Source organism: Podarcis gaigeae, assembly GCF_964106915.1.
Source record: "Podarcis gaigeae genome assembly, chromosome: 5".
NCBI classification, from domain to species: domain Eukaryota; kingdom Metazoa; phylum Chordata; class Lepidosauria; order Squamata; family Lacertidae; genus Podarcis; species Podarcis gaigeae.
The window spans coordinates 89,524,922-89,552,803 of record NC_139681.1 but is presented as its reverse complement, the minus strand read 5'-3'; the positions used below and the strand labels follow the sequence as shown (position 1 = coordinate 89,552,803).

Here is a 27,882-nt window from a genome sequence, read left to right as displayed (position 1 = left end):
CCAGATCTTGACCCCGGATCAGGAGAGAGGTACACTGGTGATTCTGGAGCTCTGCCTAGTAAGTAGATAGATCTTCTCTTCCAAATACAGCATACTGGTGCACAGTGCAGTGGTGTAATGGTAAACTTTGAAGTGCAAGAAGTTATCATGACCCCATTGCTATACTTTTAAGGAGAGTCTAAAAATGAACACAGCTGTGCTGGCACCTCTTCCTCCCTCTCTCTTTGCTCGATTCATTAGGATCAGCGTGGCTGCAATTGCAGGCATAATTTCCCGAGAGTAAACTCTACAGCCAGCTCAAATGCCACCTTTTGCATTTAGAAAATGAGAAATGCAAACCATCTTGCAAGGAAATGTTATCGTTTAAACTGTCCGTGTGAAGCAGGAACCCCATGAAAGGAAAAGAAAGAAGTAACCAGCCTCTGCTTCACTGGTTCCTCCTTCTCTGTCTTCTTAAGAATACTTGAAAACCTCATTCTTACCTCATTCACGTGCTGGAGCCATCAGTTACCCCAATGCTTTGCAAATGACACCGCCATCTCTGCCTTATCATTATCCCATTTCCATCATGCCGTTCTTCCAAGGTGCTCATGGCAAAGTACATGGTTTCCCTTTTTTTAACCCTTGCATGAACCCTGTGAGGTAGTTTAGACCAAGAATTGCACATTTGCATCTACCCATATATTAAAATGTCTCTGCATTTGCAAAACCAGCATAGCGGGAGATTTGCTATTTCCCTTTTCCTGAAATGCAATATTTACACGTATAGATGGTTGTTGTTCTGACATATGGGAAGAATTTGGAATGCCTTTCTGCTGTCGGACATGGAGAGGCCCAACCTGAGACAGTTTGTGTGGATCTGCCGAAACCTGAAGGAATGCCCCATCCCATATAAACTGTCCCAGACTCTGCGTACATCATCTGAGGCCCTTCTTCATGTGCCTCCTCCATGTTAGGTCTGAAGGGTGGCAACATGAGAATGAGGCTTCTCTTTGGTGGCCCCCCATTTGTGGAATGCTCTCCCTAGGGAGGTCTGCCTGGCGTCTTCATTATATATAGATTAGGTGCCAGGCGAAAACATTCCTCTCCAACCAAGCCTTTGGCTGATTAAGATTCTATGGGAAGGGGTGGTGGTTATTGCTGTTTCGTTTCACTTATTTACTTGTTTTTATCCTGTATTTTCTTCTGTGAACCTGAAATCTTATGATGAAGGGAGGCATATAAATCAAATGAATGAATGAATCATGTTTTGGCTGTAAGTCCATTATTCCGATAGGAGAATGCAGAAATAAACATAACGGCAGAGGTCATTGATGCAACCACGATCCTTTCATCCTGATCCAGTGAATGGCAAAGACATCTGCTATATCCAAATTGCGCCATTCAGTTGATACTAAGATCCTCCTTTGCATTCTCCATGGACTCTGTGGCCAGCATTCTTCTGTGAACTCATCATCTCCAGAGTACGTGTGTCTAGACAGAACAGGGACGATAAGGAGCCGAGCGAACACTATCATCCCCTTTCAGCCACCAACTGCAGCATGTTCTTGAGTGTTTGCTGTCATCTCTGTACAAGTGACTCATGCAATGGGATTTCCATGGTTCCTTATGGGAAACTCTTTGCGTTCAAATAATTTAGACAATCTGGAGATTATATATATATATATGCGTAGAGAAGAAAGAGAGCTAACTTCCAGATTTATTCTATCTTGTTTCAGACCTCATGCGTTACTCATCCCTTCCCCTCCCTCCCTCTAACATCTCTTCTCAAAATGAATGCCGAGGGGAAAAACCTGGTTTATTTGCGTCAACATGTAAGAAGAAGAGGAGGAGTTTGGATTTGATACCCCGCTTTATCACTACCCTAAGGAGTCTCAAAGTGGCTAACAAGTGTGACTAGTCCAAGGTCACCCAGCAGCTGCATGTGGAGAAGCGGAGATGCGAACCCGGTTCCCCAGATTACGAGTCCACCGCTCTTAACCACTACACCACACTGGCTCCTGTGGTATCCTGCCTAGCTCTCCAAGACTCACATATAACAAAAGCAACAGCAAGCGGGACACACAGCGAGGATGTTAGAGTGGTGGAGAGGACAGACAGGTCTAGGGGACTCTTGTCAGTGGATCCCTTTTGGAATGTGGATCCTTGCAAAAGCTAAGCAGATCCTGGTCTGGTCAGTGCCTGGATTGGTGACTTCTTGGGAACCACATGAAGCCTTGGTTTCCATGATGGGAGAAGGGCAGGAGATCAGTGTTAGGAAGTCAATAAATAAACTTTGCATTGGAAGTCAGGAGGAGGAAAGTCTGCATGAATGGATACTATTGCAGAATTGGGAGGGCTCCCCGCCCCCAGCCAGAACTCACCTGAGCAAAGATCTGGCACCTCTCAGGTGGGCGCCATTGCCATTCTAAGAGAAAGATAGAGGTGTTCATGGCAAGTTCTGGCACCTCTTTTTCTAGGGAAATAGCACTGGGAATCGCAGACCCTCCAAGTGTCCCTACTTTCCAGGGACAGTCCCGGATTTACGGAAGCCGTCACGGTTTCTGAATTGATCCCGGAATGTCCTGCTTTTCCTTAGGACGTCCCTATTTTCATAGGTGAAATGTTGGAGGGCATGGAATTACGCAACCCACTGAGCCAAGGAGATAAGTAACTATACAGAAGACATCTGAAGGGAGCTCTGTATAGGGAAGTTTTTTAAATGCTTAGTGTTTGGATGTATTTTTATATACAACGGACGCTCGGGTTGCAAACATGATCTGTGCAGGAGGCACATTCGCAACCCGCAGCGCTGCGTCTGCGCAAGCGCAGGTTGCGATTCGGCGCTTCTGTGCATGCGCAAAGTGTGATTTAGTGCTTCTGCGCATGCATGAGCAGCGAAACCCGGAAGTAACCCATTCCGGTACTTCTGGGTTTTGGCGTGTCTGTAACCCGAAAACACTGTTACTATTGAATAAATGTTGGTGGGTGTGGAATCAGGGTTCAATCAGAAGGCTCAGAGAGGACCTGGAATGAGAAAGCGAGATGAGATAGCAAATAGGAAAGCCTGATGTTCTTTCTTGTACGGATGAAGTTCTTTCTGGTGCGATATCTTGCTGACTCCTTTCTGCTGGATGCATTATGTACCATTTTGGAAGAAATAATGTGGAGGGGGTTTAGTATGCAGCCCCAATTGTCAAAGGCGTCGTGTTATAACTGACTGTCCTTGCCAAGGGCGAGGTACCTACTTTTGTTTTTGGCTTTGGTCTCTGCATCAGATAGAGTTTTTACACGAACACAAGGATGAAACGGGACCACACGCAGACTGGGAAGAGTACACAACACATTAATAACAGGGAAAGCACCTGCGGTGTGTTGTAGGGCAAAGCTAATGGGAGGCACATGACCTCTTGAAAATGCTAACTCCAAAATCCATTGGGGGTGTTTGTTTAAAATATGGCTCTGGGTGATTCTGGCCGTTCCGGGAGGTGGGTTGTGGGGAGTATAGCTCACAAGACATTTAAAGCTCTATATGTAAGTGCTAACACCTTGAAATGATGGTTGTGATTGTGGTGACATGACTATGGTTATAACTGTGTTCTGGAGCAACTGCTGAGAGGAATAGTGAGAGCAAAACAACACCTCATGTTTCATGGGGCCATCTTCCTTTCCTTTCCTTTCCTTTCCTTTCCTTTCCTTTCCTTTCCTTTTTCCTTTCCTTTTTTCTTTCCTTTCCTTTCCTTCTTCATGGAACTGGGGAAAAAAGCATTGGATTCTTCTTCACTCTAAGTAGTATTCAACCCAAAGCTGCTGGCTGACACAGAGGAGGAGGAGAAAACCACTCCCAGTACCCTTGCTTGATCTCTCCTGGTGCAAAGTATGGGCTGTGCCCTTGCCAGAGAGCAAGAAAGGAGAGGGGCATTAGCAAGCAGATGAGAATGCAACATTAGCCTTCGGTGTCTGGTTTTGACTGGGGTGAGGGGAGGAAGGGCAGAAGGAGGCAGTTCCATAGAACCAAAACACACACACACACACACACACACACACACACACTTGTTGTTGTTGTTTAGTCGTTTAGTCGTGTCCGACTCTTCGTGACCCCATGGACCAGAGAACGCCAGGCACCTCTGTCCTCCACTGCCTCCCGCAGTTTGGTCAAACTCATGCTGGTAACCTCGAAAACACTATCCAACCATCTCGTCCTCTGCCGTCCCCTTCTCCTTGTGCCCTCCATCTTTCGCAACATCAGGGTCTTCTCCAGGGAGTCTTCTCTTCTCATGAGGTGGCCAAAGTACTGGAGCCTCAGCTTCACAATCTGTCCTTCCAGTGAGCACTCAGGGTTGATTTCCTTCAGTATGGAGAGGTTTGATCTTCTTGCAGTCCATGGGACTCTCAAGAGTCTCCTCCAGCACCATAATTCAAAAGCATCAATTCTTCGGCGATCAGCCTTCTTTATGGTCCAGCTCTCACTTCCATACATCACTACTGGGAAAACCATAGCTTTAACTATACGAACACACACACACACACACACACACACACCTCCTCAAATGGTGCTATCCTGCTGGGCCTCTCTGAAAACAGTGTTCCCCCCCCCCATTTGCTCTCTTTCTCTCTGCCAGATCTCTCACCGCTTCCACAGCATCTTGGTCATCACCCATCTCTTTCCACCCATCCCGTGTCCTCACGTTGCAAGGCTGCAAGACACTGAGCTGATGTAATGGGATAAACTGAAGCCAAATGGCCCAGTTTAACACAGCCGAGCCATCGGCACAGATCTGTGTTGGAACTGCATTGCAATGGTGTGATTTTACTTGCATTTTTAGTTTACAATAAGGCATGCACACACGCACACACACACACACAGAGAGAGAGAGAGAGAGAGGGAGGGAACACCCCCCCTGACCCTCAGAATATTTTTAAATTCATTTTAAAGTTTTATAAATGAATGGTGAACAGGAGGATTCCTATCTATCTATCATCTATCTATCTATCTATCTATCTATCTATCTATCTATCATCTATCTATCTATCTATCTATCATCTATATCTATCATCTATCTATATCTATATCTATATCTATCTATCTATCTATCTATCTATCTATCATCTATCTATCTATCTATCTATCTATCATCTATCTATCATCTGTCCATCTGTCTATCTATCAACTATTATATATATATATATATATATGCTTTCGTAGATTTTCACGGGTACAGGAATGCAGGTTTTGGTGTCCTCGGGTGTCTTCCCGTGTAAAAGTTGGGGTGTCTAGGCGACGTTTCGACGAGGTCTCACTCGTCATCTTCAGGCTGGTGCTTTCGGCTTCTTGTTACTGGAACAGAGCGGGATCTCAATGTTTGAGTTCCTATAAATACAGTATTTATAGGAACTCAAACATTGAGATCCCGCTCTGTTCCAGTAACAAGAAGCCGAAAGCACCAGCCTGAAGATGACGAGTGAGACCTCGTCGAAACGTCGCCTAGACACCCCAACTTTTACACGGGAAGACACCCGAGGACACCAAAACCTGCATATATATATATATATATATATATATATATATATATATATATATATGTAAAGGGACTCCTGACCATTAGGTCCAGTCGTGGCCAACTCTGGGGTTGCGGCGCTCATCTCGCTTTATTGGCCGAGGGAGCAGCTTCCGGGTCACTAAGCCGCTTCTGGCGAACCAGAGCAGTGCACGGAAATGCCGTTTACCTACCCGCTGGAACGGTACCTATTTATCTACTTGCACTTTGATGTGCTTTCGAACTACTAGGTTGGCAGGAGCTGGGACTGAGCAACAGGAGCTCACCCCGTCGCGGGGATTCGAACTGCTGATCTTCAGATCGGCAAGTCCTAGGCTCTGTGGTTTAACCCACAGCGCCACCCGCGTCCCTATCATATATATATATATATATATATATATATATATATATATATTCTTGCAGAGTGTAGCGTAAGATGGGCTATCAGTGGAAAATGGGATACATATGCAGTATGATACCACTTTAACAGTCATGGCTTCTCCCAAAGCATCCTGGGAACTGAAGGGTGCTACACGTCCTGTAGCCTCTTCCAAATCTACGGTTCTATGATTCTACAACCACTAACCTCCTCTGATATTCTGCAAGAAATCCTCAAGTGCACCACTTCAGCTGGGCCCCTATTCGTTCCCACCCCACGACAATATTGTCTTCCCAAGGCAGCCATTTGGATTCTTTGTGCACTCAGGCCAGGGTGCCTTCGGGCCACAGGGACTATTGTTTTTTCTGCTTTGTGCCTAGCCTTGTTTCTGTAGTCTCATGCTGCCTGGCTTGCATCCAAGAATTGGCTGCTGCTTATTCAGAGTGCTGAAGTTCTGCTTTCCCTTCCCCCAAGGTGAAGACAGAAGGCACCTCAGATAGCCTGCACTAGGACTGCTTTCCAGCCACCTCCTTCCATCAATGCAAGCCCTTGCAGAAAAATTGTACTCCCAGATGCCTCTGTGAGGCAGCTGTTATGGGCAGTGAGGGATTTAGGCTTGAAAGCAAAAGACTTGAAGCTATCAGGATGGGATGGTCACAGCATTTTCATTAGGCGTATCAGTTTCCTGTGGGCTCAGAACATACAGACTATCACTGGACCTTGCAGTGCTGGGATTCCTGATTGGCTGGGAAGATCCTACATTTAGATTTGATGTTGATTGGTGGCACATGGCTACATTAACCTTTCAACCTTAAAAAATCCCTCCGTAAGTTTTGAGCAGCGGCCACTACTGGTGCAAAACAAAACAAAACAACATGGTTAGTTGGCTGCACATGCCCTGCATGCAATTCTCCTTGTTCCTCATTGGTACATCAAAAAAGTACAGTGGTACCTTGGGTTACATACGCTTCAGGTTACAGACTCCGCTAACCCAGAAATAGTGCTTCAGATTAAGAACTTTGCTTCAGGATGAGAACAGAAATCGTGCTCCGGCGGTGCGGCAACAGCCCCCATTAGCTAAAGTGGTGCTTCAGGTTAAGAACAGTTTCAGGTTAAGTACGGAGCTCCGAAACGAATTAAGTACTTAACCCGAGGTACCACTGTAAATAGAACATATACTTAGAGGTGAACAAACACTGGAAGTGTAGGGATTAAGATGTTGGACGTGCATGAGGCAAATCTGAGGTGCCTTGGGTGGGCTTAAGCAGCCATTCTCCCTTTCACAGAAATAATCGCCCTGTCTATGGAAAACTAGTATATCAAAGAAAGAAGCACTCTCCTGACATTCTAGCTTTTTGCATGCAGGGAGTGTTTTATTTTTTGAATGTGAAGTATATAAACATGTGAAGTCTGATATAGTACAGACCTAGGAATTACTGGGCCTGCACTTGTGGATTAGGTCCTGCACAGGAGAACACCCAGTCATTTCTTCTCTGGGGCTGGGTCAAGGACCTGAACGAAGAGTCCTTTACAGATGGTTCAATTACATCTATAAACTTGAACGTCTCCCTCCTTGCAGTATTTCCGGCACTGTGTGGTGCCTTTCGATAAGATAACAAGGGGTAGGGCGAAAGCTATTTTCTGATTTTGGAGATACCATAGTTTGACTTCCTTCAAGCATTTTCATGGCCTGCCTTTTTCTTTCTTCGCGTTATGCGACAAACACATTCCTCTTTCCCATTAGTAAAGCAGCGCCAGGGTGACAATTACATGTCAAATGTTCGCCACCAAGAGCCAGAACAATGCCAAAACTATAAAGGATTTTGGAGGTGTCAACTGGGCCTGTTAAGCACTTTTTGATGCATAGTGCCTTTGTTTAGATGATATCAATTATGTGTCCATTCCTAATGACACAGCAGGACTTAAGCTGTGTGCTGTACTTCAGGCGAGAAAATGTCTTGGTGCAGCAATGATAAGTCCTCTCCGCAAGTCCATATCTTGATCCACCTACCTTCATCCTGCGAGGAATGAGGATGTTGCTTTTCCACTCTGCCTCCTCAGAGCACAATTCCCTGAATTTTCAAGATTCGGACACGAGGAGTGGACCTGGAGTGATCTCTCAGGGGTGGTATGTGCTGACTGAGGGCACCTGAGACTCCAAGCACCCCAAATCACCCTCATCTGCAGGCCGGCAGACCAAAGACTTCACTTATCCCATCTTTCCCCCCACTTTCCCTGTTTCCCTCCCAGCCACTGCAATATGAATCATGCTGTTCCGGAAAGCACGTTTGCGAGCGATGCAAAAGAAGCCAAGGAGCTGCAGAAATAATTGCCTTTGACAGTGGATATGCTTTGGTCTCTTGAAACGCATCGCAGGAGCCTGGAAAACAACCAGCAGCTCCTTAAAAGCTTCCTAAAAAACCCGACTCTGTGTGTCGCTGGCAATAGTGACTCAGAGAACCCAATGGTTGATTCTATCTAGATGATGTAACAAGGGGTTAGAAGGCTTAGGAGGGAATTAAAATACCGCTGCAATTAGAATAAAGCCGTGTGTGTGTGTGTGTGTGTGTGTGTGTGTTGGCGCACAAACACAGAAAGAATGGGGCTTTGCATTTATTAAGGGCTTTCTTATCAGTTGTTTTTCTTCCCCCTTCCCCCAAATCACAGATGCTATTGAAACCAGGGGATTAAAAGTGTAGCAAGCTCTTCAAAACAGAGCTGATCTCATGATCCACTGCCTTAGAATAGGTGGCGAGTTCAGTGGTATTCATCGACTGTTGAGGTGGGGAGTGTTTCTGTAGCGCTAGAAGCAACTACAGCTTTTCACAGACATAGAAGGGAAACAGAGAGAGAAAGAGACACTAAGGTCCAGCGCTGAGGGCCTTCTGGCGGTTCCCTCCCTGCGAGAAGCCAAGTTACAGGGAACTGGGCCTTCTCAGTAGTGGCACCCGCCCTGTGGAACACCCTCCCACCAGATGTCAAAGAGAACAACAACTACCAGACTTTTAGAAGACATCTGAAGGCAGCCCTGTTTAGGGAAGCTTTTAATGTTTGATGCATTACTGTATTTTAATATTTTGTTGGAAGCCGCCCAGAGTGGCTGGGGAAGCCCAGCCAGATGGGCGGGGTATAGAATAATAATAATAATAATAATAATAATAATAATAATAATAATAATTATTATTATTATTATTATTATTATTATTATTATTATTTCATTATATTGCCCTAGAAAGCATCAACACCCTGCACCTGGCTTTGATCACGGCATATGACAATTTGGATGCCATTGTCGGGGATGTTGTTGTTACAGGCAACGAGAACGTATTCGGACAAACTGCTACTTGAAAAGTTGGTTGGATTACCAGGTACCCACTTAGTGTGGCAAACACTGCAGGGCTAACTGAAGTGCCCTCTGATACCTGTCCCCCAGCAATAGTGATTTGCCTTTTGGCCCCAGTGGGCCCCACTGACCACAGTGCTCTTCCAGTGGCAGCGTGTGGTACTAGTGTCAGGAGTTCACCTACACTCGAGTTGGACCCTGGCAGAGACACATGCCCGACTGGCATGTTCTCTCCCTCCTGGTCGATCGGGAGCTTCATAAGCTTTCTTCAGCCTGAACATCACAGCAATCAATGCCAACTGACACCGCCACACTTAGGGATCCGCAGAATTTGCACAACGTGCGTGACAGACCTCAGCAACTCAGCATTTTGGCTAATCTTTATTTTCATATAAACACACACGGAGCACTGCAACATGGCTCCCTCTCACTCTAGCATCAGACAGCAAAAAAAGGAAAAAAAAGAACAAAGGACAATAGTCCCACTTCATGGAACACAAACATCCTGTTTCCGTCACTTCCCACTCTGTGGAGTCAAAACATATACCGTCATGTGATAGACAAAAATCCCATGACTGCAAATCATGGAGCAGGAATTCTAACAGAAGTGTGTGGTACTAGTGCCATGATCTGTGGTGGCTGGTTGCAACCAAGCCGCCTTCCACTTTGAATTTCCCATGGTTCACTTCTGTTTGAGACAAATCCCCAGGAACATGAATGTTTCTGATCCATTTGCTGCTTCTACACACTGCGTGGCTTTTGTTATAAACCAGGCCTGGAGGCCTCATGGCCTGCCAAGCTGACCGCATACCACCAATCAGAAGGAAAGCAGGTGGGGGCAGGCTGAGGTTGGTGCGGCAGAGCCCCTACGGTCCAGCCTCCGCTGACTGTACCCACAGATCCATGAATCTGCTGCCTCCATTGAAATTAGCATCCCTTCCAAATGCCCCGTTTTAAGTGGGATAGCCACGCTCTTCTTTAAGGTGCCCTGGGCTCTGCCTTCCTCCCGAGGTGCCCCAATTTTGTACTGCTTGTGGATGGGGGAAGCAGCTCTGGCAGCAGCATGGGGCAGGATTGCTTCCCTGGCTTTGGGGGAAAGCGGGGGGGGGGGCTCTTGTGCTCTCTCCTTCTCTAACCTGGGCAGAAAGGCAGAAAGGAGGTGCAAGGTGCGTGTTCCAATTTTTATCAGCAAAATGTTGGAGAATGTGAATTACCAAGGCAGCCCTTATGAAGGAGAAATCAACAGGTGTGAGTGCACATCTGCTTGTAAAAGCTGCAGCAATGGGGCAATAATTTTCTTTTATATTTCTTTATTCAGTAGCCCAGATTCAGTTCCCTTCATCTGCATTTTGTTTCTGGCTGGCTGGGCGATGCGTTCCTTATAGCAACCGTGCCCGATTTCTTCCCACTCACAGCGCCTTTTCGGTAAATCCCCCGAAGTATTTTACGGGCCTCCTCGAAATGCCACATAGCGAAAGCTTACCACAGGTCATGAAATTTGATCTCATCCTGGAAACATTTCCTGGGAACCGGCTGCCTTAATATACCACAGTGAGTCGTTGCTCCCGATTTGCAGCGCGCAATTTTGTGTGTGGCCAAATCTGTTCTCCCCTTGCAGGCTCTGTGAGCAATGCCGGGACAGCTGACGGAGCGAAACAGATTAAAAGCGCCGAAGGAAACTGGAGTCGCTCCTGACAAACACATCTGCCGATTTGGCCTACCTCAGGTCCTGTCAGAATACGAACCAGGCTGCGGAAGCACTGCAACCACCTAATGATGTTTAGGAATGACGGCTTGAATACTGAATCAAATTAACATCAGGGTGCGGGGAGAATTGAGAGAGAAGTCATTGTTCCAGGGCATGCTTGGAACATGGTGTGTATGCTGCTTTGTTACTCAGCGGCAGCGCAACTGCTTTGCATGCCAAATGTTCCAGGTTCAATCCCCGTCGCCAAGTAAGGAGAACCCATGGCTGAAATCCCAGAAAGCAGATGATAGGCTTCTCATATGTATCTGCTTGGCTCCCATGGGAACAGAATGCTGGCCTAGATAGGCCGTTGGCTCTTCTTACAACAACAACAACAACAGCAACAATAATTTATTATTTGTACCCTGCACATCTAGTTGGGTTTCCCCAGCCGCTCTAACCAGCTCCCAACAGAATATGAAAAACACGATAAAACATCAAACATTAAAAACTTCCCTAAACTGAATTGCCTTTGGATGTCTTCTAAAAGTCAGGTAGTTGTTTATTTCCTTGACATCTGATGGGAGGGTGTTCCATAGGGCAGGCGCCACCACTGAGAAGGCCCTCTGCCTTGTTCCCTGTAACCTCACTTCTTGCAGTGAGGGAACCACTAGCTGTCAACTTTTCCCTTTTCTTGCGAGGAATCCTATTCAGAATAAGGGAATTTCCCTTTAAAAAAGGGAAACATTGACAGCTATGCACTAGAAGGCCCTCGGCACTGGACCTCAGTATTTCAAGGCTGAACGATGGGGGTGGAGATGCTCCTTCAGGTATACTGGGCCGAGGCTGTTTAGGGCTTTAAAGGTCAGCACCAACACTTTGAATTGTGCTCGGAAACGTACTGGGAGTCAATGTAGTTCTTTCAGGACCGGTGTTATGTGGTCTCGGCGGCTGGTCCCAGTCACCAGTCTTTGGGGGGGAAGGAGGCAGAAGGGCTCTCACACTCCATCAGTGCATCGCGCCTAAGCTAACCAAACACTCCCATGAATTTTAACTGGGAGAAATGTAAAGTATTGCACTTGGGCAAAAAAAAATGAGAGGCACAAATACAAGATGGGTGACACCTGGCTTGAGAGCAGTACATGTGAAAAGGATCTAGGAGTCTTGGTTGACCACAAACTTGACATGAGCCAACAGTGTGACATGGCAGCTAAAAAAGCCAATGCAATTCTGGGCTGCATCTAAAGGAGTATAGCATCTAAATCAAGGGAAGTAATAGTGCCACTGTATTCTGCTCTGGTCAGACCTCACCTGGAGTACTGTGCCCAGTTCTGGGCACCACAGTTCAAGAAGGACACTAACAAACTGGAACGTGTCCAGAGGAGGGCAACCAAAATGGTCAAAGGCCTGGAAACGATGCCCTATGAGGAACGGCTAAGGGAGCTGGGCATGTTTAGCCTGGAGAAGAGGAGGTTAAGGGGTGATATGATGGCCATGTTCAAATATATAAAAGGATGTCACATAGAGGAGGGAGAAAGGTTGTTTTCTGCTGCTCCAGAGAAGCGGAGACGGAGCAATGGTTCCAAACTACAAGAAAGAAGATTCCACCTAAACATTAGGAAGAACTTCCTGACAGTAAGAGCTGTTCGACAGTGGAATTTGCTGCCAAGGAGTGTGGTGGAGTCTCCTTCTTTGGAGGTCTTTAAGCAGAGGCTTGACAACCATATGTCAGGAGTGCTCTGATGGTGTTTCCTGCTTGGCAGGGGGTTGAACTCGATGGCCCTTGTGGTCTCTTCCAACTCTATGATTCTATGATTCTAGGTTTGGGGAAGGAGGCATGAGGCTCTGACAGGTTCCTGGAGCCCTGGTGCCTCCTTAGTAAAGCTAGAAATTTTTTTTATGTAATTGTTTTTCCTGACCCTGAATAAATTTTGTGCCCAGGGCAACAGCACCATTTTTGTGTGTAAAAACATAGCACTGCCCATGTCTTTCGGATGCGAATGATGGAGAGGAGCGACAATTTTTCATGACGTCTGAAAGGTCAGGTGCAAGTTGGATAAATGGATCTTTGTTAAGCCTTGCAGGACTCCCCAAACAGACAGGTGTTATCTGGAAGTCAGGAGGGGGGTGGTTTATTTCACTGCTAGCTTACTGTATCATACCATCTTCGCTCTTCAAAGGGCTGGGCTGCCAGCTTCTTTTTTTAACCAGCTCCTCTTGGTGTGAAAGATTCTTATTGTGATTTCATTTGCTTTCATTATTAACGACTCCATTCATTTAAAGAGGAATTCAGTGGACTAATTAATTTGTTCCCCAGCTTCATTTTGAAGGTTGTTTGGAATTGTTAAATTTGCTTTTAGCTTTATGTTAATATTTTGATGGTGTGTTTAATTGGGGAATCTGCCTGTTTTTGTATTGTTCTGCTCATAGTTTGCTTGCTGCTTTGAGTATCCATGAGAAAACTTGGCAGATAGGTCTTAAAAATAAATAAATTTCACTATTAATTCCTTCACACCTTTTAAATGTTTTATGTTTGATTTTTAAAAACCAGGATACAAATATATACACTAAGAGCAAGGGGAAAAAAAAGAAACTATACATTAAGAAAGAGCAAAGGAGGTATAAGGTTGAATATTTCCCAGAAAATCACAACTAATAGATCTTTCCATAGATCTCTTCCTCTGTTGCTCATTACACAAATGTTTTATAGCAGGTTAGCTTCAATAATAGTTATATTCCAGATTTTTGAGATCCATTCGCAAATTGACAAAAGAAGACTTTTCCAAATTGCTCAGAGGGTTGTAGGAAGGTTTACAACCATTTCCAAGTCAGTATCAATAATTAAATTCTTAAGCTAACCCATCAATAGAAACAACTGCATGGCCATTCACTAAATTTTCAGTTGTGTCTGAACCACATTGTTGTGAAATTTATTTATCTCCTGCCACACGCAACGTGGAACTTAATTGATGACATGACCTGGGTATTTACTACAATACTGCCCCTCTTGCCTGGAAATATGAAAACCTCTGTGGTCTTGTCCCCCTCGTGACCTCTGCCATCTCCTCAAATGTTAAAATACGTTGGCCATTGGCCACTCTTTCTGTTATGTACTGAGTTGAATAGGATCCCAAATGCAGCAGTCTGATTGGTCCTAGAACAATAGGATCCAGAATGCAGCAGTCTGATTGGTCCACAGGAGCCACCCAATCCAGCTCCAGGTGGAAGTGAATCCACAACCTGATTGGCCTACAGGAGAATCCTGGAATTAGCCAATCACGTGGGGCCCATTGTGTAAATAATGTATATAAAACAGACATTCTGGGGCAACTTTCATTCCTCCTCACCACTATGAACTGAATAAAGAGCATGAAATCCACTCTCGACTCCGAGTATATTTCACTTTCAATTAGGTTTAAACCAGATAGTTACCAAAGTTATGTACGTCCTACCACACCCAATGTATATAAACAGCACCCAGTAAAGAAAATGGAGGTGTTGGGTGATAATATGGGACAACCAAATTTTATAACCAAACTTCCACACAAAACTACTGAGCATAAACAGGTATAGTTGTGCTCGTGACGTTTGTCGGGTTCTCCTCCTGTTGCCAGTGTTGCACTTTTCAGATCTCTAATAATAAAATAATAATAATAATAATAATAATAATAATAATAATAATAATAATAATTTATTATTTATACCCCGCCCATCTGGCTGGGCCTCCCCAGCCACTCTGGGCGGCTTCCATAGAAACAAAAAATACAGTAAAATATCACACAGAAATTTCCTTCTGCTTCTACTGATTTATCTGGGATGTGCCAATGATTCAGAGACACCACTTTCATTGCATAATTACCATATTTTTCTGTGTATAATATGCCCCCGTGTATAAGACGCCCCCTATTTTTGGGGACTCAAAATTAAGAAAATGGGGAGAGATTACACTTGTGTTTAAAGCTACCCCCCTTTTAACATAATTTTTTAGTAAAAAACAAAACCCTAGTCTTATACACGGAAAAGTACGGTATTTACCCCTATCTAGGGATGTTGGGACACGGGTGGTGCTGTAGGTTAAACCACAGAGCCTAGGACTTGCCGATCAGAAGGTCGGCAGTAAGAATCCCTGTGACGGGGTGAGCTCCCATTGCTTGGTCCCTGCTCTTGCCAACCTAGCAGTTTGAAAGCACATCAAAGTGCAAGTAGATAAATAGGTACCACTCCTGCGGAAAGGTAAACAGTGTTACCGTGTGCTGCTCTGGTTCGCCAGAAGCCGGCTCCCTCGGCCAATAAAGCGAGATGAGTGCTGCAACCCCAGAGTCGGTCACGACTGGACTTAATGGACAGGGGTCCCTTTACCTTTACCTTATATAGACACACACAGCCCAATATGTCGCCGCACACAGTCTCTTTCTTGGTATACACAGACACATCTGCACCTTCTAGGGAGAGTGAGAAAGTCTCCCGGTTGTTGTTTTTGAAGGGTTGGGCGTAAACATGAGGCACATTTGCACAGAGGCAGAGAGAGAGATGCAGAGAAAGATATTCCAGCAGCCCTTTAAATGAGTGAAACCTGCCAGTGATATTATCTGTCATGTCCCGAAGTAAACTGGCTGCCTAATTGCAACAAGACTTTCAAGACATGTTCTTCTCAGTCTTGAATTACTGGATAAGCAGCAATAGATGCTCTTCGTCTTACCAATGACTTACATATTGCCTTGGCATTCCTTTTTATTTATTTATTTTTAAAATCTGAATTTGTAGAGAGGCAGTGTGGTCCTGTGGCTCTACCCTACATCACATTTCAATATTATAATAATATCACAAGTTCATTCCTTAGCTGGAGTTGTTCAGGTTGAATAGGTCTTGAGACTGTGTTCAGCTTCTTTTAAGATTGTGGCACACCTATTCTGCGTTCAGCGTACCACTCTTTGAAGAGGATTCGGGTCACGGAATTTTGCATTACCAAGCTTCGTTGAACCGTTCCAAGCGTGATTTGAGACCCACAAACCCACGGTAAAAGCTGAATCCTCAACAATCCCGGGAAATGTTCTGGGGTTCCAGCATGATTGATCTTGTGATTTCTCCTTTGATGGAAGAGGAGCTGCAGTCCCATGTGAGCTTGCATCTCTTACATCGCGCTGCTCACATGAGCAGGCTTGTCATCGGAAAAGTTTACATTGCAAGCTGGTTCCAAGCATATTGTCAGTCCTGATTGGAAGACAACTTGAGAACAGAGCCCCATTTATCCAAAATACCAAGCATCAGGCTAATGGTAAATTGGGACACATGAGTAATTGGTCAGGGCCATCCAGTTGGAAATAGTTTCATGAAGGTCAGATTGGACAAGGATGGCTGCACCATGTTCATCTGATGCAGCAAAATAAATTAAGACTCCCACAATTGCATGCTTTACTTATATCATGCTTTTCTTCCATCATGAACCTCAGGACAGCAGATGACCTGTTTACTGAGCATCCATCCTCCGCTTTGCTTGGAAATTTGGTCCCTCTGTCTCCAACTGCTCCCTGTTTTGCATGTGTAATGAATTGCTCCATAATTGTCCTGTAATTACGCATTTCCTGCTCCTGGAGGACAGCAGGGCTCAAATAATTCCTCTCTCCTAATTTTCATTCTTTCTTATTGCCAGAGAATTTTATTTCACACTAAAAAACGAAAACACCGTGAGAAGAACCAGTCACTTGGAACAGGAAGCAATGAGATGCAGAAGTTCCAAGCTGGAAGCGTAGCATTAAAGACACAAATCTTGTCTCTGCTGCCTTCCCTATGTTTTAAGCGATTATTGTTTTAATAGTGTGTATAGTGTGGTCTCTTTTAGAATTTCGGCTGAATGTGTGCACAGGGCAGAGCCAGCAAACATGAGATAGAGATGGAGCAGAAATTTGATTCAGTCCACATTTAAAGGTGAGCTTACCCAATATGCAATTTCCCAAACTTTATGCAAGCTGAAACACAGCCCTCCTTTGATGTTCCGCCTCTCCTGGGTCCTTCCCAAGCAATCTGAGACTATGCCGGTATGGCTGTCTCTGTTTCCCCCTCTTCATACCTCTTCTGGTACTGGGAAACTGGGAGAGGGCAGCTGGTTGCAGCAGCAGAGGGAGACAACCTGGCTTCTTCACCAGCCTGACTCATCTCTGCCTTTTGATCTCCCTCCTCTCCAGCTTCCAATTCTGGACTTCTCTCTGCCACAGCCTCTTCTGGCTCACTAAACCCTGTTGCCTCTTCAGCTTCCGACACCTCCTCCTCCTGGTCTGCTCCGCCTTCTCTCTCTGACTCCTCATGCTCGTCCCACCACTAACCCCCAGGATCTGAGTCTTCTTCGCTTGGGGGGTTCCCCAGCTGGTGCATCCCACCATTCCTCTGTGTTCAACCAGTCCAGGACAGCATATTAGGCAAAACAGAATACAAAACTGTGTGTATGGGGAGATACACTGCTGATGAGATTTCACGAGGACTTGTTTTTTCTTTTTTAATGCAAGCAGAGGTGGAAGTGTAGAGAACCGAACTGAAGTTTGGAAAAGAGAGAAACTGAATGGAGTCAAAGTTGACAGATTCACTGGCCCCTACCTTAACAGGGGACGCGGGTGGTGCTGTGGGTTAAACCACAGAGCCTAGGGCTTGCCAATCAGAAGGTTGGCGGTTCGAATCCCTGCGACGGGGTGAGCTCCCTTTGCTCGGTCCCTGCTCCTGCCCACCTAGCAGTTCGAAAGCACGTCAAAGTGCAAGTAGACAAATAGGTACCGCTCTGACGGGAAGGTAAATGGCGTTCTCGTACGCTGCTCTGGTTTGCCAGAAGCGGCTTAGTCATGCAGGCCACATGACCCGGAAGCTGTACGCCGGCTCCCTCGGCCAATAAAGCGAGATGAGCGCCGCAACCCCAGAGTCGACCACGACTGAACCTAATGGTCAGGGGTCCCTTTACTAAACTTAAGAGGGCTCAACTCTGTTCCTGCCTGCCCCTCGCCACTGCCCCAGATGTGTGAACAATATCAAAATGATGATTCTAGTTACAGGAAGGTAGCCGTGTTGGTCTGCTGTAGTCGAAACAAACAAACAAACAAACAAACAAACAAACAAACAAACAAGTATCTGAAGAAGTGTGCATGCACAAGGAAGCTCATACCAATAACAAACTTAGTTGGTCTCTAAGGTGCTACTGGAAGGAAAAATTTTTTTGTTTGAAATGATGATTGCTCAACTTTAATTGTAGGGGAGAATTCTTCCTGTAGAGAGGGGACTAGAGTTGTTGAAGAGGCAAGATTTGTTTGCTCTTCTAAACAAGCACATGCACACACAAAAACACTAATCCCTAGGGTAGAGAGAGGGGAGGAGAAAAGCCTACCCTCTTCAAAGAAAAACTAGTAATATAAAGACAGAAAAATCTTTTGCAACCATGGCAAAACCCCTAGGGGAAGATGTCCGTATACAGCCAAATGGTTTTGAACAATCCCTGAAAAAGAAAGAAAGGCTCTTCTTTACAAGCCCTTAATTGTTACAAATGTGTGTCAGGGTTAGGCAGCAAATTCCAGAACAGCAGCTAGAGATAAGAAATGTCGCCCTACCAGATACCTGTGTTTTCCTAGCAGCTGAGGGCAACTGCCATCTGAGCTTGAGCGACACAATGCCCCTAGTGTTCAAGAGTAAATCATTGTTCTCCTCCTTCTGAGTGCAGGGCGGGGAAGGAAGAAGAGAGCGGGCTGCAGACCCACTTGCACAAGCAGCACAGATGTATCAGGGTTCAAGGGGTATCAATTAAGACATTTGAGAGTTGTGCCCCTTCAGTCTGAGTGGTGCAAAGGATGGAGAGCAAAATGTCTGGGCTGTAGCTCCATGCGTAGAGCATCTGTTTGGCATGCAACAATTCCTGGGTTCAGTCCCTGGCATCTCCAGGCAGGGATAATAATAATAATAATAATAATAATAATAATAATAATAATAATTCATTTATACCCCGCCCATCTGGCTGGGTTTCCCCAACGACTCTGGGTGGCTTCCAACAAAATATTAAAATACAGTAATGCATCAAACATTAAAAGTTTCCCTAAACAGGGCTGCCTTCAGATGTCTTCTAAAAATCTGGTAGTTGTTGTTTTCTTTGACATCTGATGGGAGGACGTTCCACAGGGGGGTGCCACTACCGAGAAGGCCCTCTGCCTGGTTCCCTGTAACTTGGCTCCTTGCAGCGAGGGAACCGCCAGAAGGCCCTCAGCGCTGGACCTCCGTGTCCGGGCAGAACGATGGGGGTGGGGACGCTCCTTCAGATATACTGGGAAGAGGCCGTTTAGGGCTTTAAAGTTCAGCACCAACACTTTGAATTGTGCTCAGAAATGTACTGGGAGCCAATGTAGGTCTGTAGGATGGTGGGAGCTGTACCCCAACACATCTGGAGGGCACCACATTGGGGAATGCTGGTGTACATAATACTGAGCTAGTTGTGCCAGCGGCGTGACTTGCTGTAAGGCACCTTCCTAGGTTTAAACAACAACAACAGGAGTCCTGCTTCTAGATCTTTGACTTTCAGGGATAATCAGGCTGCAGATGGACCTCTTGTTTAGTTCTCTGTCTACATTTGCAGAAGGGAACATTACAGTGGTACCTCGGGTTAAGAACTTAATTCGTTCTGGAGGTCCATTCTTAACCTGAAGCACCACTTTAGCTAATGGGGCCTCCCACTGCTGCCGCCGCCGCCGATTTCTGTTCTCATCCTGAAGCAAAGTTCTTAACCCGAGGTAATATTTCTGGGTTAGCGGAGTCTGTAACCTGAAGCGTCTGTAATCTGAGGTACCACTGTATAGATGTTTGCATCAAAGTTATGCGACCCCCGAGCCAAGGAGCTAAAAAAACTATACAACCTTTAGAAGACATCTGTATAAGGAAGTTTTTTAAAAATGTTTAATGTTTTATTATATTTTCATAAATGCAGGAAGCTGCCCAGCAGAGTGGCTGCAGGAACCCAGTCAGATGGGTGGGGTATAATAATAATAATAATAATAATAATAATAATAATAATAATGGAGTAGGACGTCCCTATTTTCATCAGAGAAATGTTGGAGGGTATGCCACTCCCTAAGTCCATGTGTGTATTCGAATATTGTCCACAGGGTTCCTAGTGGCTCGTGCAAAACGTGACGGAAGAAGCTCTCTTCCCCAAACTGTGTTTCGTGCCCCCTCCAGTTTGGTTTCCTGTGAGGAGTGGGCAAGGAGGGAGCCCCCACCTTCCCTGTTGTGTCACATTTAGCTGTACAGCCAAATCCTCTGCCCTTGGTTTGTTTCTCAAAGCCGCATTTCGCAGATGGGGCGTGTTTTTCCTGTTAGAACTGCCCCCCACCCTCCGTGGTTCTTTATCCTTCCTTGCCCTCCTACACGCTCTGTGGCTGGTTTGCACATTTCATTTCAAATGTGCAGAACACCAAATAATGACTTGATCTGCTTAATGCAATTTCCTGGTTCCCTCTCTCTCCCTCCTCCTCCCTCTGACAGTAATGGGAGTTCCCATCCCCCACCTGCTGTTTCCTCCACTCCTGCTGTCTCCCCTTTCTGAAGGCTCCTGCTTTGATTATTTGTATATTTCACTTGAGGGTTTAGAGACAATGCTTCATCCTCTGGACAGTTTTTTTTTAGTTTTTTTTACTCCCCACCCCCACCCTGCCTTTCTCTTTCTGCATATTTCCCCGCATACGCAAGCAAACATTCAGATCCAGAATTAGGCCTCTGTTGAAGCTTGGGAAAGTCTTGCTTTTCTTTCCAGCACTTAAGAAAGTTTTTACTCTTTTTGACGGCTGCTGTTATCGGTACTGTCAACTCTGGCTGGCAAGACCCCCCCCAAAGCATCAGAGAAGGTCCCCCCCCACATCTCCTTCTTCCTGATCTTATTTAAATCAAAGGCACCACGATTTTTAGCTTTCTATTGCATTTCTACCCCACCTTTCCCTTCAAGGTCAGCAAACATTTTCAGCAGGGGGCCGGTCCACTGTCCCTCAGACCTTGTGGGGGGGCCGGGCTACATTTTGAAAAAAAGAAATGAAATAATTCCTATGCCCCACAAATAACCCAGAGATGCATTTTAAATACAGCGGTACCTCTGGTTGCGAACGGGATCCGTTCCGGAGGCCTGTTCGCAACCTGAAAAGAACGCAACCCACATCTGCGCAGGTCGCGATTCACCGCTTCTGCGAATGCGCGCGACGTCATTTTGCGCGTCTGTGCATGCGTGAGCGGCAAAACCCGGAAGTAACCCTACTTCCAGGTCGCCGCGGGACGCAACCTGAAAGCGCTGTACCTGAAGCATACATAATATGAGGTATGCATACATAATATGAGGTAGGACACATTCTACTCATGTAAAAACACGCTGATTCCCAGACCATCCACAGGCTGGATTTAGAAGGCGACTTGGCCGGATCCGGCCCCGGGCCTTAGTTTGCCTACCCATGTGCTAGTCCGACATCCTAACCATGCTGGCTCCCAAAAACTCACTGGGAATTCCCAATAGTTAACTGGGACTTGATCCTGGCACACTCTGGACCATGCCTTCTCCGTTTTCGAGAATGCTGGTTTTTCTACCAGTGCATGTCAGAATGGGCTGTTTTCCCCGCACTGGTATAAAAATAAGAACCGTTTTTATTATTATTTACACCCCGCCCACCTGGCTAGGTAACTTTTAATTCCAATTGACAGATAACCCCTTCATAGTTCCTTCCATTCAGAGGGGTTTCCCTTCTCCTTTGGGGATGGCGCTAGAGCATTTGGAAGCGGGAGGGAAATCCCCTTCCCCACACTTTTATCCCCGCTTTGCAACCCCCATTTTACCTACCCCTCTGCAAACTCTTCTTTTCCAGTATTCTGATGGTGGCATATTTTGCAGAGGGGATCTCTTCCACTCCTCACCCCCTACCAAAAAAATCGCTGTGCTCCATATATGCTTATTCTGCCCCTCCCCCGCCTTTTAGAGCGGTGTTTGACAGACCTGCAGAAACAGTGAAACCCCCCCCCCCCCCAAAAAAAAACCAGGCCCCTGCCATGCACCTCTTGCAGGTGCTTCCCCTCTCCTCCCCAAAGGCTCATGAATTTTATTTCTCATCTTTGCGCCTCCCCCACCTTTTCACAGGGCTGGGAACCTCCCCCCCCTCCCCAAAAAAGAAAAAAAAATGCAATTCCATTTCACTCTCTCTTGCTCTGCTTCCTCCTGGTTTTTGTATTTTTTTGCATGCATGCAAAACCCCGGGTTTGTTTGTGTGTTGTTGTTTTTTGCAGGAAGCAAAAGCAACAGAAAACACAGCCAGGCCTCGCCTCGCTCCCTTCCCCCTTCTCTGTGTATGTGTGTGTCTGTGCGTTTGTGTCTCTCCTGCTCATTTCTGTATGGCTGGCCACATTTCTCTTTCTCTCCCCCCCCCCCCCCCCAAGTGCTGAGTGTCTGAGAGCCGTTGGCTGCTCTGAACCGTTTTGGCTTCTTCCCTTAGTAACAGCTTTAACATTCTGCCTCAATTCCTCTTCCATCTAAATCACACTCACACTCACACTCACACACACACACAGAGAGATTGCTTATTATTAATATTAGTAGTATTATTACCTCCTCCTTTCTCCTCCTTCCCTGGGACTGTGATCTGTAATCTCTCCACCCCCCCCTCCTCCAACAACCACCCCCCCTTTTCTTAAATCCCCACCCCCCAATACACACACACACACAGAGACACACAGAGGCTCGGGATATAATTGAACACATTGCATTTTTTGGGTGGCTTTTTTGCGGTCTCTATTTTTTTCTTTTTTCTTTTTTGGAGGCGGGGAAGAAGGGGGGGGGGGCGCGCCGGGAGCTGCTCCTGCAACTGCAGACCCGTCTTTTTTTTTTTTTTTGTTCCTACATGCCTCACCTAAATATATATTTGTATTAAAAGCCAAGGGGGAAACTGCATTTCCACATCTCTCTCTATGTTTTTTTTCCTCTCCCTCTTCTGCCTCCATTGCAAAAGGAGGGGGTGAGAACGAGCTTTAACGGAGAGCCATCAATTTGCAAGGTAAGGAGAGAGTGGTTTTGTTGTGTGTGTGGTTTTTTTCGCGTGTGTTTTAATCTTTGCTGCTTTAAATGTACCCTTTGCAAAGGCATAATATATGGGGCGGTGCGCCGGGGGGGGGGGGTTGGTTTGGTTGGCTGGTGGAAGCAAAGCCTCGCATAAAGTAAATGCAAAAGCCTTATTATTCCCGGGTGGGGGTTGGGGGGCTTGGAGAGAAGGATTTGAAAGAGGGGGGGCGTGTTGAGACCAGAGGCTGGGGCTGGGGTGGGGGGAAGGGCGCCTGTGTTTGTAGAGAGTTGGAGAGTGGGGGATGGGCAGGAGTGTAACATGCATTTTTCAACTTGGCCCTCTCGCTTCCCTCCCCCCAACCCCACTGGGAAACCTGGGTCTTTTAACTTTAAATATTTCTCCCCCCCCCCCATCTCTCCCCCCCTCCCATGGCTGGGGGCCAAAGTGTTGATTCTCCGCGTTTTGAAAGCACAAGGTTGGGTGGGGGTGGGGGCGCAGGAAAAAAAATAAAATAAAGAAGAACCAGGAAGGGATTTGCACACAAATAAATGCAAGCCAGCAGCCATTATGAAGCAAGCTGGTTTTATAGCCTATTTTTAGACCGATTTTTTTCCTTTTTTTTTTTTTTTGCAAAGCAGAAGAGTTGATGATTTCCGTGCATTTCTTTTCCTTTTCGAGGAAGACGCACGCCTTTTGTATAATATAAAGATCGGAAGTGTGGTTTTTATGTTTATTATTACTATTATTAAAATAAAAGGCAAAGAAGGTCAGTGGGGATTTGGGTTTGCTGGAAAGCGGGGCCCGGGTCTGGGAGGGAGGCGAAAGTTTTCTTTGGGAAGGTTTTTTGCGCCTGAAATGCCTGTTTGCGAAGGGAGAGGTTGGGGGAAGGGAAGCTGGGCTTGTAGCTGAAGCCCGGCTGAAAGCGGGGGAAGGGACTGGTGTGAAAAGAGGGCCTTGCCTGGCTCTTTGCTCTGGAGCGGCTTTGCAAGTGATGAAAAACACAAAACAGGTTCTGCCTTTTGCTTTTTGCATTTATTCCTATTGGGGGCGATTAGATGAAGGAGGGTTCTGTTCTCTGCTTCACCTGCTTTGGAAACTGGGGGAGGGGAGGTGTCTTTAAAAACTCCTCCAAAGTTGTTGTGGACAGATTTCCTGGGTTTTAAGTTCTGGGGAGATCCGTTGCATTCGTATTTTATTTTATTTAGTGTACAAAGCACATGGGTGCATCTGCTTTAATGTGTCTAAAGCCCCCCCCCCCCGATTTGTGCAGTCGGTATTTTTCACCAGTTGTTTTTTTGGAGGTCCACGTGCAGAAAGGCTGCCTCAGGAAACTGGAAGAAGGCGTGTGAAGCTGGTGTTTCTTTTCTCCTCCTTTTACATCTTTTATTTTCTTTCCTTTGCCCAGCTTTAAAAAAAAACACGGGGGGGGGGAGAGAGATGTGTTTCCAAGGCTACTTATTATCAGGGTGTGGTTTTGCCTTCTGTCAGCAAAGACAAAATATCCATGTTTATTATTATTCCACAGCCATGGGGAGGAATGTATCAGATAAACGTTGGGCAGCGTGGCTTGTCAAATGACTTTGGAGGTTGGGTTAGGGCAAAATACAGAAATAAAGCCAGCGAGACACACACACACACACACACACACGTGTATAAAAGTTTAAGGAAACTCTTACAGAAGTTTTGGTCAGTAGATTGGTGTGGAGAAGTTTTTTTATTTTGCACGGTGTCCCTGAGTTTTGCCTACTGGGCTTGCTGACTCTCTCGCACGTGCTTTTACTTCCTCTATTTTTTCCACCCCTGCTTGTGTAAAGCAAGTTATAGCTGATTTATATAAGGCACCACACAATTCTCATTTTCTAGCAATTTGGGGGGAGGGGAGGGAGCAGGAAGAAAAGGGGGCTTAATTACTTTCCCCCCCTTGCGCCTGTGGTCTGTTGCAGTGAATATATGAGGGTACTGTAACTGTAAATTTTATGATTTCTGGTGATTTCTAGTGTCTCCTTGCAGTTTGGAGACACCTGCACCAACCAAAGTTTAAGAAAAAGTTCAGTTTTCAAATTTAAATTTGTGTTTTCAAGCTAGGCCACATGTCGGGGCCTTATTGGCAATTTTGGTAGAATTTTTATAAACTTGAAGCTGTGCCCATGTGAGGCTTCCTGTTGGGTTTGACTGCGACCCTCATCTCCCTAGGGAGTAAACCCCATGGAACTTTGTAGGCCATACTTCTGAGTAAACATGCACAGGAGTGCGCCTTTTAGGCCAGACCTGTGTAAACAGAGGCGAGTGTGCGTTCTTGGAGATATCCGTGGGGCTGTTGGCGTGAATTTTGCGTTAACTGAGCGGTGGCTTCTGGGTAAAAGTTGGACAGGTTGCTGATTAGTTGGCGGCACTACTCATTTGAATAAAAAACCGTTTGAAGATTATTCATTCTTAAGCATATTGTGGTTTTTATAGTAGTATGGGTTTATCGTTTTATGTTTGCATTCTCTTTTATTTGTACGGTGCCTAGAGAGTTTTATGGGATGTCTCCATAAACAGAACAAATAAGTAAATAGATGTTGACAGCGTTGTCCGCTAAGAAACTTGGGAAATTTTGTCGGAATGCATGTGGTTGTAAACAAGGGGCATGTCATTCCTGAATGCTGAACAAGTATCTGGGATGCTATTTGTGTATATAGTTACGAAATGACGGATTTGATTCGACCTGGACATTTTGGTGACGTTTGCGCATTGCATGAACCACGATTTACCATCCACAAGTGCCACTCTGATCCTCCCTGCTTACACTGGGAGGAAACCAACCTCAATCTGTGGTTTAGTGTTGCATCCAGACCAGGAAGTGTGGTTTGTTTTGCTGCAAACAAACCAAGGTTTGCTGCTGCCTTACCAGTTAAACCAAACCTAACTCTTGTTTCAGATGTAATGCCAACTTAGGAATCTTGGCTTGTTTTTCTCTCCCCCAACACTCCTGGACTAAAGGAGTGTTTTGCTTGTGCTCTGTAAACTATGGTTTGTGGCATACTGTGGCATGCGAATGAGGCCTTGGCAACTTAGATAGCTATTACTGCTCACACTCTTTGTAATTTGGTTGCACTGTTACTTGAATTTAAAAGTGTATTTGGGGGAGATAACATTCAGTTCATTTTCTTCCAGTGAAAGCATATTTAGGACCACCTTATTCTTCCTTTAAAAGAAAAAGGAAGGGCTCTGGAGTAATGAATTTGGTCTTGACCGACGTTTATTTTACCAGTGGGGTGTTCTGTTTGCGGAAGCAGAAGAAGACTACTGCAGGGTGATCCTATGTGTCCAGAAAGTGCGTTTTGAATATATTATGGGCGGGGCTGATGGAGTGGCTAGTTCCCACCCAGTTGACACCTGCCCACACACACATAATTGGCGAATACACTCATCCTCCCCAGAGGCATAAGATCGTACATTCCCCAGGGAATGATTTCAACAAAACTTGAGATGTTAAGAGACAAGGGCTTTGAATAGCATTTTTAAAGAATTGCAGCAATTATTTGAGACGGCCTAATGGCCATGATAACTAAGTAGAACCTCCATGCACAGAGCAGTCTACCTCTGAATGCTCGGATGCTGGGGGCATAAAACCCGGGGTGAGAGGGGAAAGTAAACTTCACATATCATTTGTTTGTGAGCATCCAGAAGGCAAATGGTCAACCACTGTTGGAAATGAAAAGTTTGATGAGAATGACCACACTCCCATCTTGCTGACTTACAATATTTACAGGCTGCCTTTCAACAGAAGGCAGTTCACAACACTTAAAATAACAACAAAGCTTCCCCTGGGAAGAATAAAACGTTGGAATACGATTTCTGATTTGGATAAAATGCTGTAATAACTAAATGTGGTGCATATTTCCTCCTCCCCATCCATTTAGTCTGCCACTGCCCCCCCCCATAATATTCAGTTTCAGGTATTGCTCATTGTTTGCCCAAGAATCCTGAGCTATGTGTGCTCTTTCCCCTTCCCTAGTAACTTACGTTAGTGCAAGGTTAACGCTGTAAAAATTGAAGGCATGCATGTGATTTTGCATCTTGGGTAGGCTCCCAGATGATTATGAAGGACACCTGGAAAGTGTTTAGTATTCTTCCCTTCTGAATGTGTAGGTATAGGAGTATGGAAATATTAGCGGGACGTGTTTGGGCCTTAGGTGGCTGTTCGGTTCAGAGAGGTACCTTGAGGCCTAACACGACATGTGTGTTTGGGAAGTGGGTGCCTTAAATTACGTGGAGGAAACATACGGGGATTCTGGAACAGTTGGGTGTATTTGCTACTCATCCCAGAGTTTTAGGGCAACTTCTCAAAAGGCCAACTGTTTTACAAGGCCGTGGATTCCTCTATGTGGCGGTAATGATGAATGCCTTTTGTAGTTGCTTTGAAGTTCTAAGGCGTTGCTGTAAAACTGTAAGTGCAAAAAGCATTGTAAAACTTTGATTCTGGCTTTGTAGTTACTTCTTCAGCCACCTCAGGTGGTAGCCGGTGGGGCATGTATGCCCAACTCACGAGAATTGCTTAAAAGTTCAGAACTGTGTGTGTATTCACGCACGTGCTTGTTTGAGCAAGTAAAAATTAAGCATACAGAATGACTTCATTTGGCACAAGGCTGTGAAATTTTGCTCCAACATCTGGAATATGCTGCAGGGTGAAGCTGATAAGCAATGGTAGCATGATGCTGTAGTTCTTGAGGGTGACATAGCCCTCAAAAAGTCCCGGCGTCTCCATGGTGTAAGTGGGGTTGTGTGAAGTATGTTTTAGGGTGAGTCTTGAACTCTGGACCTTGTCACTCACATGAGTCAGCCATGATGCTGTGCCAGCTGTTGTAAATAGTCCTGTGTAGAATGCTAGCCTATCTTGCTTTTTACATGGAAGTAACACGGGTGGTGCT

General features: G+C 45.6%; 1 protein-coding gene across 4 annotated transcripts in view; it reads left to right on the top strand.

The window, feature by feature from the left end:
• The first annotated feature begins 22,353 nt into the window (after positions 1-22,353).
• Positions 22,354-27,882, top strand: part of TBL1XR1 (TBL1X/Y related 1) — a 178,862-nt gene continuing 173,333 nt past the window's right edge. The window contains exon 1 of one of the 4 annotated variants that reach the window (XM_083739633.1): positions 22,354-22,963. The gene's annotated coding sequence lies outside the window, so the exon portion shown is untranslated. The other 3 variants (XM_083739637.1, XM_083739636.1, XM_083739634.1) reach the window with 3 other exon arrangements.